Source organism: Nicotiana tabacum, chromosome 2 (assembly GCF_000715075.1).
Source record: "Nicotiana tabacum cultivar K326 chromosome 2, ASM71507v2, whole genome shotgun sequence".
NCBI classification, from domain to species: domain Eukaryota; kingdom Viridiplantae; phylum Streptophyta; class Magnoliopsida; order Solanales; family Solanaceae; genus Nicotiana; species Nicotiana tabacum.
In genome coordinates, this window is record NC_134081.1 from 82,909,181 (window position 1) to 82,922,463 (window position 13,283).

Here is a 13,283-nt window from a genome sequence, read left to right on the forward strand (position 1 = left end):
GGGAGGTGATTTGTGTGGTGTCTAATTTTTCGCGTACACAGATTATAGAAAGATCTGGTTCTTCTATGTGTTCCAACTATTACTGTTGCAGAATAATAAGTACAGAAAATAAAGAACACAGAGATTTTTACGTGGAAAACACCTGGCTCAAAAGGTGAAAAAACTATGACCTACTTCCCAGTAGGATTTTCCCAAACTCTTCATTAAATCACTGAGCCAAAAACTGCATTTACAAAATATTTTTATAAATCTAGGATTAACTCTAATCCCGTTGTGGCAACCAGCCTCTAACTGATGCGACAACTTCAAGTTAACTCTAACTTGAATACTCTGAGTACCTGTTACAATTGCCTCTAGATAAAGCTGAAAGGTACTGCGATGACCCAAAATGTCATTTTTAAATTTAATGATTAATTATGTAATCTAAACACTATTTACCATTACTCGACTTGAGTATGCAGTCCGTAAAATTTTTTCGGAAAAGTTTTCAGGTGCAAAATGGATTAAAATATGAATTAGAGCTTTAAAACTCAACTGAGTTGACTTTGGTCAACATTTTGAGCAAACGGACTCGGATAAGTATTTTGACAGTTCCGGTAGGTCCGTATCGTTATTTGGGACTTAGGCGTATGCCCGGAATCAAATTCCGAGGCCCCTAGCCCGAGATACGAAATTTTGATGAAAAATTAAAAGTTTAAGTTTAAATAGTGATCGGATGTCGAATTATGTGCAAATGACCCCGAAATAGAATTTTGATGATTCCAACAACTCCGTATAGTAATTTTGGACTTAGGAGCATGATCGAAATTTTATTTGAAAGTCCGTAGTGGAATTAGGCTAGAAATGCCGAAAGTTGAATTTTTGAGAAGTTTAACCGAGGGGTTGACTTTTTGATATTGGGGTCGAAATCCGATTCTGAAAATTTTCATAAATCCATTATGTCATTTATGACTTGTGTGTAAAATTTGAGGTCAATCGGAAATGATTTGATATGTTTCGGCGCAAAATATAGAAGTTGGAAGATTTGAAAACTCATAATTCGATTCGATGCGCGATTCGTAATTTCGGCGTTGTTTGGCATAGTTTGAAGCCTCAACTAAGTTCATATTGTATTTTAGGACATGTTGGTATATTTGGTTAAGGTCCAGAGGGCCTCGGGTGGATTTCGGAAGGTTAACGGAATGGATTTCGGACAAAAAGGAACTGCTGGAATATTTCTGCTGCAGAAACTATTTTTGGACAGCAACCGGTGCAATCGTAGAGCTGACTTTGGAAGCTTATATCTCGAAATTTATAAGGAATCTGAACATTATCAAAACATGAAAGTTGTAGCACTTTGATTCTAGTTTTCAGAATGATAAACCATTTATCATTTATCATTCAGACATTTATACAAAATGTTATGATGGATTGACTGAAGCTAGTACTGCAGATTTTGGCTACAGTAGTATGCATCGCCAGAAATTTCTGCTGCACAGGGCTGATTTTGGGAGCTTATATCTCGCAATCTATAAGGAATCTGAATATTATCAAAACATAAAAGTTGTAGCCCTTTGATTCTAGTTTCCAGAATAATAAACCGTTTGGCAGTTGGAGTTGAGTACGAGAAGTTATGATTAATATACTACAGGCTGTCGAGGAAGAGTTTGATGTTTTCAACATAAGCATGTAATGATCCAAAAGTCCATTTTTAGTTCTAGAGATCGAAATTCGATTTTGAGACTTTTGACATTTTGATAATGAATTATAGGAGTGATCTGGAAAGTTTGGTCTAATTTCATCAAGTCGCGATTGAGTTTTAAGCGCGTAATATGAGTTAATTGTTTAACGAGCGAAATTGGTATCATATTGAGCAAATGAGCTCCGAATTGAGTTTCGATTGAACGAATGGGTTCTTAGTTTTATTTGTTACTCATAGGAATAAGAATCGTCGAATTCCGAGTTCGTATGATGGAGTTAGAGCCTTTTTAGTGAAATAAAACTGATGGTGTAAATAGTTCTGGTGTGCACCTTTAGCGACCAGATGTGACACTTTTAGCGACGGGATTGGACTTTTAGCGACCGAAATAGTGTTTTTGGGGCAGAAACTTAAGGACCAAAAATGGTCATTTCCTTCATTTCGTTTTGGAGTTTTGGAGCACGGTTCTTGGGCGATTTTGAGGATTTCTTCAAGACTTCAACTTGGGTAAGTGTCCTATATCCAAATGTGATTATATTTCATAAATCCATGGTCATATTCATCATTTATTTCGGATTTAAATGGAAGAAATCAAGATTTTTGCAAAATCTTCCAAAAACGAAAATTTATGATTTGGAGGTCGAGTTGTTATCGGATTTTGGTAAAATTGGTATGGGTGGACTCGTAATTGAATGGGTTGTCGGATTTTATAAGTTTCGCCGGATTCCAAGATGTGGGCCCTACGGACAAATTTTGAGCTAATTTCGGATTTTAATGAAAATATAATATTTTCTTATGAAATTGATTACTATAATTTTTGTTGACTGTATCGAATTAATTATGACTAGATACGAGTCGATCGGAGTCGAAAATTCGAGGAAAAAGCATAATACTTGGTTAAATTGGAGCAAGTCGAGGTAAGTGACTTGTCTAACCTTGTGTGGGGGAAATTTCTCCTAGGATTGGTATTGATGTGATTATTGAAATATGTTGAAAGTCATGTGCACGAGGTGACAAGTATGTACACGGGCTAAATTGCGAAAGATTATATTTTTAAATTGTGTAGATCACTGTTGCGCATTTATTAAATTATTTTATCTTGTTATATTTTTCATCATTGATCTGAGATATATACTTCAAATTTGTTTGATCTTTTCTTACTAATTGTTTTACCTGTTTAGTTGAAACTTTGTTTCTTTTATTCTGTGCATTATTTGAAGGTTGATTTTTTTTAAATTAAATATTATTAATATTAAATATTTGACATTTTTAAACTTGATATTGAAGCAACGTAGCAAAGATTTTGAAATATTATTTTCCTAAATTATTTACTCCTGAATATTTTTATACTCATTGTGAGGGAGCCGTGAGCTCTTTATTGTGGAAAACTATTATTGATGATTTATTTTGGCATGAGCCGTGAGCTCTTTATTGTAGAAAAATATTATTGTGGAATTATTTTAGCAAGTTAAATTATTTGAGCACTTGAGGTGCAAATTATGATATATTGTGATATTGATACGCATGCGGTGATATAAGGTCTGGGTGTTGAAACGCATGCGGTGAGATAAGGGTGGCTTGATATGCGTGGCTAGTAGGGGAACTACTAGAAGTCATGCGGTGTGATAAGGGTGGCTAAAACGCGGGATGCTATTTTGGGAAAAAAATATTTTCTTTAAATAAATTGTGAAGGCTCCCGCGGTGATATAAGGAAATGAGATATTGTGAATTTATTTATAATTTGGGACTACGAGGCGGTACCTCGGGAGTGCCCTTGTTGATATTGATTTATGGCCATAGTTGCTTTCGATTAGTTGTTGTGATTTTCATAAAGTTGAAGGAAATTCTGTTTTGATTCCACGAGATATTATTTGTAATTATTTGATGTCATTAAATGTGACATACTATTTGATTCATTTCCAATGTCATTTTATTTTACTACATTGATAAACATTTTACCATGCCATTATTATATTCCAGTAGGGCCTCACCTGACCTCGTCACTACTCTACCGAGGTTAGGCTTGGCACTTACTGGGTACCGCTGTGGTGTACTCATATTACGCTTCTGCACATCTTTTTGTGCAGATCCAGGTACATTTTACCAGCCTAGACGTCAGTGAGTTACATGCGCACGGAGACTTCGAGGTATATAGGCCAGCGTCCGCAGGCTCCAGAGTCCCCTTCTATTATTTTATTTTGCTTCCTTATATTTTATTTAGACCTTGACATATAGAGACATTGAGAATAAATTCTTAGAAGCTTGTGACTTATTTCTACTGGATTTTGGGAGTTGAAATTGTTTGAGTTATAGTTTATTTATTTCAGATATTTATTATTATTCTGCATTGATAGGCTTACCTAGTCTTAGAGACTAGGTGCCATCACGACATCCTACGGAGGAAATTTCGGGTCGTGACAAGTTGGTATCAGAGCACTAGGTTCGTAGGTGTCATGAGTCACAAGCAGGTTTAGTAGAGTCTTGCAGATCGGTACGGAGACGTCTGTACTTATCTTCGAGGGGCTATGGAACTGTTAGGAAATATTCACTTCTTTGACTCCTTATCGTGCGGCATTGATTTAGCTTGAAAGATATATCGTATACTCCTTTGTATCCACTCGTGTATGACATTGCGCACTCGGTATCAGTTGTGCGTCGACAGTTCGTGATGCCGTAGATGGACTATGAGGGAGCCAGAGATGCTCAAACATTGCCTCAACGTGTGGTTCCGACTGAAGATGCGGACGTATTGAGAGATCAACTAGTGAATCATGTGGGGGTGCAAAGGACGTTGGCGTCTGGTTGATTTATACAAGCTGTGAAGATTATTATTGTGGATCATCGGACATTGTGACCTATGACTTCGCGCTGAGTAGGGGGAGTCCACTACCAATGGGTGGATTGCAGGTCATGTATTATATCAGTTTTGGCCTGAAATGTATATATGTGGTACTGAAAGGTTCCCTAAAATTTACACATGTTTAAGACCTGAGATTTTGTAGAGGATAAGGTTGGGACTTGCGGTATGTCCGCCTCCTTAATAATCCTATACTTCAATACCAAAGGAGTTATAGAAACAACTCTAAATTTGTAGAAGGTCTACTCAGTGTGGACGTCACTGTTGCGGATTTTGGGGTGCTTCGGAGTAAGTACACTTGTTGACGAGAGTCTGGACTATGTGGTTCATGACAAGATTTGTCTGTATAGAGCTCTACTTTTGTGATCGTTGTGTATAAATAGAGGTAAGGGTTACCCCAAAGAAGAATCAAAGAGTATGTTAAGAAATGGGTCAGCTCAACAGTGTTAAGTCAGCATAACAAAAGAAAAAATTTGCCTTGGGAGAGATAATTCTCCACCAGTGTTCGTGGTAAGCCTATGAAGAGGGCAGACCAGCTAATGCAACACCACCTACTTGGCTCAGGCAGTCGTCCAGCCCAGTCCACATATCGGATTACTCGGGGTGCTCTAGTAAGTTCTTTTAATGCACCACCGACATGAGTTCCTACAATGGTTATTCCAGTTATCTGGCACAAACTCAATATGAGCAGCCTAACCTGCAAAGGGGTTATTATGAATACGGTGATACTGGTACATTAGGAGAAAAATTTACCAAACTTGGGAGAGACTTATTTTATTAAATTACTCAGGCTACGTGCCCCATTGCAGTTACTACACCACCCACACGACCAGTTAGGGGTGGAGGACAGACGGGTAAAAGGCGTCCTAGAGGTGAAGACCCAGCCATTGATATATTTCTTTTATGGTATGGTGAAGGTCGCTACATCAGTTGATGTCGTTACAAATACGACCTTGATATAATATAAAGGAATAATTTCCTTAACTTGATTCAGTTCTCAGTATCGAAACGAGTCCTTCTATGGTGCTCTACTTATGAGTGAGCTTCATAATTCTATAATCTACTTATGTGTTTACCCTTGTTGGGAGATTTTATGGAGATAACTACGCCTATCATTTCGTGTTGGTCACTAATAAGAGCTGCGAGGCTAAATGTGGCTTTCTATTACTCATTTCGGTAATTTTTGATGTAAATTCCGAATAATTAATTGGAAATTATGAATTATATGCCCTACCAGTGTGGGGTTCATTATGTGTTGTGATTTTGTTTAACGGAAATTATTTATAAGGAGAAAATAGAAATTTTCAATTGGCACGATGTGCATATTACCTATGATTCAGAATTGAGGACGAGATCCTCACATTTTTATATAAATTGATATGTTTAAACCGGGCTACGAGCTGCGGTGGAAGTTATAAAAGGACGATATCCTTGTGAGGAAAATTATTGTGTTTAAGTTCTCCCTTGTGAAATTAAATTTGTACTATAGTACTAATAGGGAGTCATGCCTGTTAGGCTTATTTAAAAATTCTTATATGAAATTCTCTATGCATAGTTGTCAAATTCGTGTTGTACTAATTAATTTTTAACCTACGAGGTAGGTGCCCGCCTAGGTGGCGTTAAATATGACTCGTTAATTCGGGTAAAAAATTTTGAGGTCTTCATGCCTCGTGTCTCGTTATCAGTATTGTGAAAGTTTGAAATGAGATTTTTGTTAACATGAAGTTAATTAATGATTCGGTAATTGATTATGAACAACTATTAAGACCAGATTGACCCAGAAGGGTGCTCCATTCAGATGGACCGAGGAATGTGAGGAAAGCTTCCAAAAGCTCAAGACAGCTTTGACTACAGCCCCAGTATTGGTATTACCTATAGGTACAGGATCTTATACTGTGTATTGTGATGCGTCACGTATTGGTCTCGGCGCAGTGTTGATGCAAGACGGTAGGGTGATTGCTTACGCGTCCAGACAGTTAAAGGTGCATGAAAAGAATTATCCTGCACATGACCTGGAGTTAGCAGCTATTGTTCATGCCTTAAATATTTGGCGGCATTATTTGTACGGTGTCCATTGTGAAATCTACACCGATCACCAGAGTCTACAACATTTGTTTAAATAGAAGGATCTTAATTTGCGGCAGCGGAGATGGTTAGAGTTGCTTAAGGATTTTGATATCACCATTCTCTATCATCAGGGGAAGGCCAATGTGGTGGCCGATGCCTTGAGTCGTAAGGCAGAGAGTTTGGGTAGCTTAGCATATTTACCGGTAGCAAAGAGGCCTTTAGCCATGGATGTTCAGGCCTTGGCCAACCAGTTTGTTAGATTGGATGTTTCCGAGCCGAGTCAGATTTTGGCTTGCGTGGTTTCCCAGTCTTCACTTTATGATCGTATCAGGGAACGTCAGTATGATGACCCCCATCTGCTTGTCCTTAAGGATACAGTTCAGCACGGTGATGCCAAGGAAGTCACTATTGGAGAAGACGATGTACTACGGATGCAAGGGAGGCTATGTGTGCCTAATGTGGACGGCTTGCGTGAGTTGATTCTCCAGGAGGCTCACAGTTCGCGGTACTCCATTCATCCAGGTGCTGCGAAGATGTATCAAGACTTGAGACAACACTATTGGTGGAGGCGGATGAAGAAGGACATAGTGGGGTATGTATCTCGGTGTTTAAATTGTCAACAGGTAAAATATGAGCATCAACGACCGGGTGGAGTACAACATTTCACCCTCAGACAGATGGGCAGTCCGAACGCACTATTCAGATACTGGAGGATAAGCTTCGTGCGTGTGTGATATATTTTGAGGGTGCTTGGGATCAGTTCTTACCACTTGCGAAATTTGCTTACAACAACAGTTACCAGTCAAGTATCCAGATGGCTCCATATGAGGCCTTGTATGGTAGGCGGTGCCGGTCTCCAGTGGGTTGGTTCGAACCAGGCGAGGCTAGACTTTTGGGTACAGACTTGGTTCAGGATGCCTTGGAAAAGGTTAAGTTGATTCAGGATCGACTTCGTACAGCCCAATCTAGACAGAAGAGTTATGCGGATCGGAAGGTTCATGATGTTGCATTCATGGTTGGTGACTGGGTATTGCTCCGGGTTTCACCTATGAAGGGTGTGATGAGGTTCGGGAAGAAGGGCAAGTTGAGCCCTAGGTATATTGGGCCTTTTGAGATTCTTGAGAGAGTTGGAGAGGTGGCTTACAGACTTGCACTACCACCTAGTCTTTCTGCGGTTCATCCGATATTCCATGTTTCTATGCTTCGGAAATATTACAGCGATCCGTCTCATGTGTTAGACTTCAGTTCGGTTCAGTTGGACAAGGATCTATCTTATATTGAGGAACCAGTGGCTATTTTAGATAGGCAGGTTCGAATGCTGAGGTCAAAGAACATTGCTTTTGTAAAGGTTCAGTGGAGGGGTCATCCGGTCGATGAGGCGACTTGGGAGGCCAAGCTAGATATATGCAGCCGTTATCCACACTTATTCACCAGCTCAGGTACTTTTTCTCACTCCGCTCGAGGACGAACGTTTGTTTTAGAGGTGGAGAATGTGATGACCCAAAATATCATCTTTAAATTTAATGATTAATTATGTGATCTAAGCACTATTTACCATTACTCGACTTGAGTGTGCAGTCCGTAAAAAATTTTCGGAAAAGTTTTCAGGTGAAAAATGGATTAAAATGTGAATTAGAGCTTTAAAACTCAACTGAGTTGACTTTGGTCAACATTTTGAGCAAACGGACTCGGATAAGTGTTTTGACAGTTTTGGTAGGTCCGTATCGTTATTTGGGACTTAGGCGTATGCCCGGAATCAAATTCCGAGGCCCCTAGCCCGAGATACGAAATTTTGATGAAAAATTAAAAGTTTAAGTTCAAATATTGACCGGATGTCGAATTATGTGCAAATGACCCCAGAATAGAATTTTGATGATTCCAACAGCTCCGTATGGTGATTTTGGACTTAGGAACGTGATCGGAATTTTATTTGGAAGTCTGTAGTGGAATTAGGCTTGAAATGCCGATAGTTGAATTTTTGAGAAGTTTAACCGAGGGGTTGACTTTTTGATATCGGGGTCGAAATCCGATTCTGGAAATTTTCATAAATCCATTATGTAATTTATGACTTGTGTGCAAAATTTAAGGTCAATCGGAATTGATTTGTTATGTTTCGGCGCAAAATATAGAAGTTGGATGATTTGAAAACTCATAATTCGATTCGATGCGCGATTCGTAATTTCGGTGTTGTTTGGCATGGTTTGAAGCCTCAACTAAGTTCATATTATATTTTGGAACATGTTGGTATATTTGGTTCCCGAGGGCTCGGGTGGATTTCGGAAGGTTAACGGAATGGATTTCGGACAAAAAGGAACTGCTGGAATATTTCTGCTGTAGAAGCTATTTTTGGACAGCAACCGGTGCAATCGCAGAGCTGATTTTGGAAGCTTATATCTCAAAATCTATAAGGAATCTTAACATTAGCAAAACATGAAAGTTGTAGTTCTTTGATTCTAGTTTCCAGAATGATAAACCATTTATCATTCAGACATTTATACAAAATGTTGTGATCGATTGACTGAAGCTGGTACTGCAGATTTTGGCTACAGCAGTGTGCATCGCCAGAAATTTCTACTGCACAGGGCTGACTTTGGGAGCTTATATCTCGCAATCTATAAGGAATATGAACATTATCAAAACATGAAAGTTGTAGCCCTTTGATTCTAGTTTCCAGAATGATAAACCGTTTGGCAGTTGGAGTTGAGTACAAGAAGTTATGATTGATACACTGCAGGCTGTCGAGGAAGAGTTTGATGTTTTCAACATAAGCATGTAATGATCCAAAAGTTTATTTTTAGTTCTAGAGATCGAAATTCGATTTTGAGACTTTCGACATTTTGATAATGAATTATAGGAGTGATCTGAAAAATTTGGTCTAATTTCATCAAGTCGCGGTTGAGTTTTAAGTGCGAAATATGAGTTAATTTTTAACGAGTGAAATTGGTATCACATTGAGAAAATGAGCTCCGAATTGAGTTTTGATTGAACGAATGGGTTCGTAGTTTTATTTGTAACTCATAGGAATAAGAATCATCAAATTCAGAGTTCGTATGATGGAGTTAGAGCCTTTTTAGTGAAATAAAACTGATGGTGTAAATAGTCCTGGTGTGCACCTTTAGCGACCAGATGTGACACTTTTAGAGACGGGATTGGACTTTTAGCGACCGAAATAGTGTTTTTGGGGCAGAAACTTAAGGACCAAAAATGGTCATTTCCTTCATTTCGTTTTGGAGTTTTGGAGCACGGTTCTTGGGCGATTTTGAGGATTTCTTCAAGACTTCAACTTGGGTAAGTGTCCTATATCCAAATGTGATTATATTTCATAAATCCATGGTCATATTCATCATTTATTTCGGATTTAAATGGAAGAAATCAAGATTTTTGCAAAATCTTTCAAAAACGAAAATTTAAGATTTGGAGGTCGAGTTGTTATCGGATTTTGGTAAAATTGGTATGAGTGGACTCGTAATTGAATGGGTTGTCGGATTTTATAAGTTTTACCAGATTTCGAGATGTGGGCCCCACGGACAAATTTTGAGCTAATTTCGGATTTTAATGAAAATATAATATTTTCTTATGAAATTGATTACTATAATTTTTGTTGACTGTATCGAATTAATTATGACTAGATACGAGTCGATCGGAGTCAGAAATTCGAGGAAAATGCAAAATACTTGGTTAAAATAGAGCAAGTCGAGGTAAGTGACTTGTCTAACCTTGTGTGGGGGAAATATCCCCTAGGATTGGTATTGATGTGATTATTGAAATATGTTGAAAGTCGTGTGCACGAGGTGACGAGTATGTACACGGGCTAAATTGCGAAAGATTATATTTTTAAATTATGTAGATCACTGTTGCGCATTTATTAAATTATTTTATATTGTTATATTCTTCATCATTGATCTGAGATATATACTTCAAATTTGTTTAATCTTTTCTTACTAATTGTTTTACCTTTTTAGTTGAAACTTGGTTTCTTTTATTCTGTGCATTATTTGAAGGTTGATTTTCTTTAAATTAAATATTATTAATATGAAGTATTTGACATTTTTAAACTTGATATTGAAGCAACGTTATAAAGATTTTAAAATATTATTTTCCTAAATTATTTACTCCTGAATATTTTTATACTCATTGTGAGGGAGCTGTGAGCTCTTTATTGTGGAAAACTATAATTGATGATTTATTTTGGCATGAGCCGTGAGCTCTTTATTGTGGAAAAATATTGTTGTTGAATTATTTTGGCAAGTTAAATTATTTGAGCACTTGAGGTGTAAATTATGATATATTGTGATATTGATACGCATGCGGTGGTATAAGGTCTGGGTGTTGAAACGTATGCGGTAAGATAAGGGTGGCTTGATACGCGTGGCTAGTAGGGAAACTACTAGAAGTCATGCGGTGTGATAAGGGTGGCTAAAACGCGGGATGCTATTTCGAAAAAAAAAATATTTTCTTTAAATAAATTGTGAAGGCTCCCGCGGTGATATAAGGAAATGAGATATTGTGAATTTATTTATGATTTGGGACTACGAGGCGGTACCTCGGGAGTGCCCTTGTTGATATTGATTTATGGCCATAGTTGCTTTCGATTAGTTGTTGTGATTTTCATAAAGTTGAAGGAAATTCTGTTTTGATTCCACGAGATATTATTTGTAATTATTTGATGTCATTAAATGTGACATACTATTTGATTCATTTCCAATGTCATTTTATTTTACTACATTGATACACATTTTACCATGCCATTATTATATTCTAGTAGGGCCTCACCTGACCTCGTCACTACTCTACCGAGGTTAGGCTTGGCACTTACTGGGTACCGCTGTGGTGTCTCATACTACGCTTCTGCACATATTTTTGTGCAGATCCAGGTATATTTTACCAGCCTAGACGTCAATGAGTTATATGCGCACGTAGACTTCGAGGTATATCTGCCAGCGTCCGTAGACTCCGGAGTCCCCTTCTATCATTTTATGTTGCTTTCTTATATTTTATTTAGACCTTGACATATAGAGACATTGAGAATAAATTCTTAGAAGCTTGTGACTTATTTCTACCGGGTTTTGGGAGTTGAAATTGTTTGAATTGTAGTTTATTTATTTCAGATATTTATTATTATTCCGCATTGATAGGCTTACCTAGTCTTAGAGACTAGGTGCCATCACGACATCCTACGGAGGGAATTTGGGGTCGTGACAATAGTAATAACCTATTACAATTGAACTAGAATAAAAGACAAACACTTGGAGCTGGTTCTTCTATCTAGTTCATGTAGCTTCAGGTTCGAACACTTGAATCACACACGAACTGCTTGCAAAATGCCTTGCTATTTTGCTCTCAATTCACGTTTAACTTATGCTTTTGTGCGTCACCTGTAGAATGAGAATATCCTGCGATTTATAGAGTTAGTAGAGTAGAAAATAACTAGAGTTCTAATGCTACTCTTCCTTGGTGGAAGAGTTCTAGTTGATCTCAACCTCTAACTCCTCCCTTATCCTGGATAGTGTTCTCTTTGATTAAGGAGTCCTTCTCCTTATCAATTATACAACCCTTTTCGATCAGGAGATATCTATTATTATGCCAGATTTCATTTATCTCCTCCATGTGCATCTCACGTGCTTTTCATCTGCCCGTGTATATGCCTACCAATGATGGACCTGGTTCATCCCTAAGTTCCTTTGTCGATTTTCAAAACTATCCTTTACTTGGGCCAACATATTCCCCTCTTTTGATGATGACAAACTCTGTGCTTCCATAAGCTTAGGGCATGTTTCAACTTAGCCCAACACCAGCACAATGTTAGAACAATTTTCACTTATCATCAAGGACCAGATTCATCAGGTTATAAATATCACTGTTTAGAATACAAAGCACAACCTTTTCCCCCCTTTTGGCATCATCGAAAAGCTGCATAAAAAATGTGAGATAACCAGATTTTAAAACTTACTCATGGCCACTGGGGATACTTCAAATGCAATCATGGATTAATCATCATAGATCAAGCTAATACTTTTAACCATCAAAAAAATATAAACAAACCGTTAGAGCAAAAACAGTAAATTTCATTGATGATTGATATGATTCTTCCACAAAGCATAAAAAGAAATAAAAATACTGAAAACATGAGCAAACAAAAAACATCCCAAACTGGGTCACTGAAAGGTCTACACTGGGCTAGAAGTTTAAGGCTTGGAAGAACTGGGGGTTTGGTTTTTGGCTTGGAGAAGTTTCAGCATGTCTTGAAGAATTCCATCATTCTTCTCTTTTTCCCTTGCTAGTTCAGTTCTGAGAGCATCTCTCTCAGACTCTACCTCAGCCAACCTTTTCTTCAGCCTCTCAATCTCAGCATCCTTAGCCCCACTTTTTTACACCAAGGCTCGCACCTTGCTATTCACGGGTACCTTCTTAGATGAACCAGGTTCTTTAGGAGTGACATGGACTTCATTGTCACAAGCAGGCGGCGTATTTGCCCCAAAATGATCCTTGCTTATACCAACCTCCCTTTATTCTTTGGATTATAACTTTCAGTTACTCTCTTCAGTAGGTCTGTGAGGGTTTCCTGTTCAGATGAAACAGGTTCATCTATATTATTTTCCAAGTTGAACCAGCCTTTCAGTGGCTTCGCCAGACCGACTTCCCCCTGTTTTCTTTACACTCTCCTCTACTCCAGCAGATTTT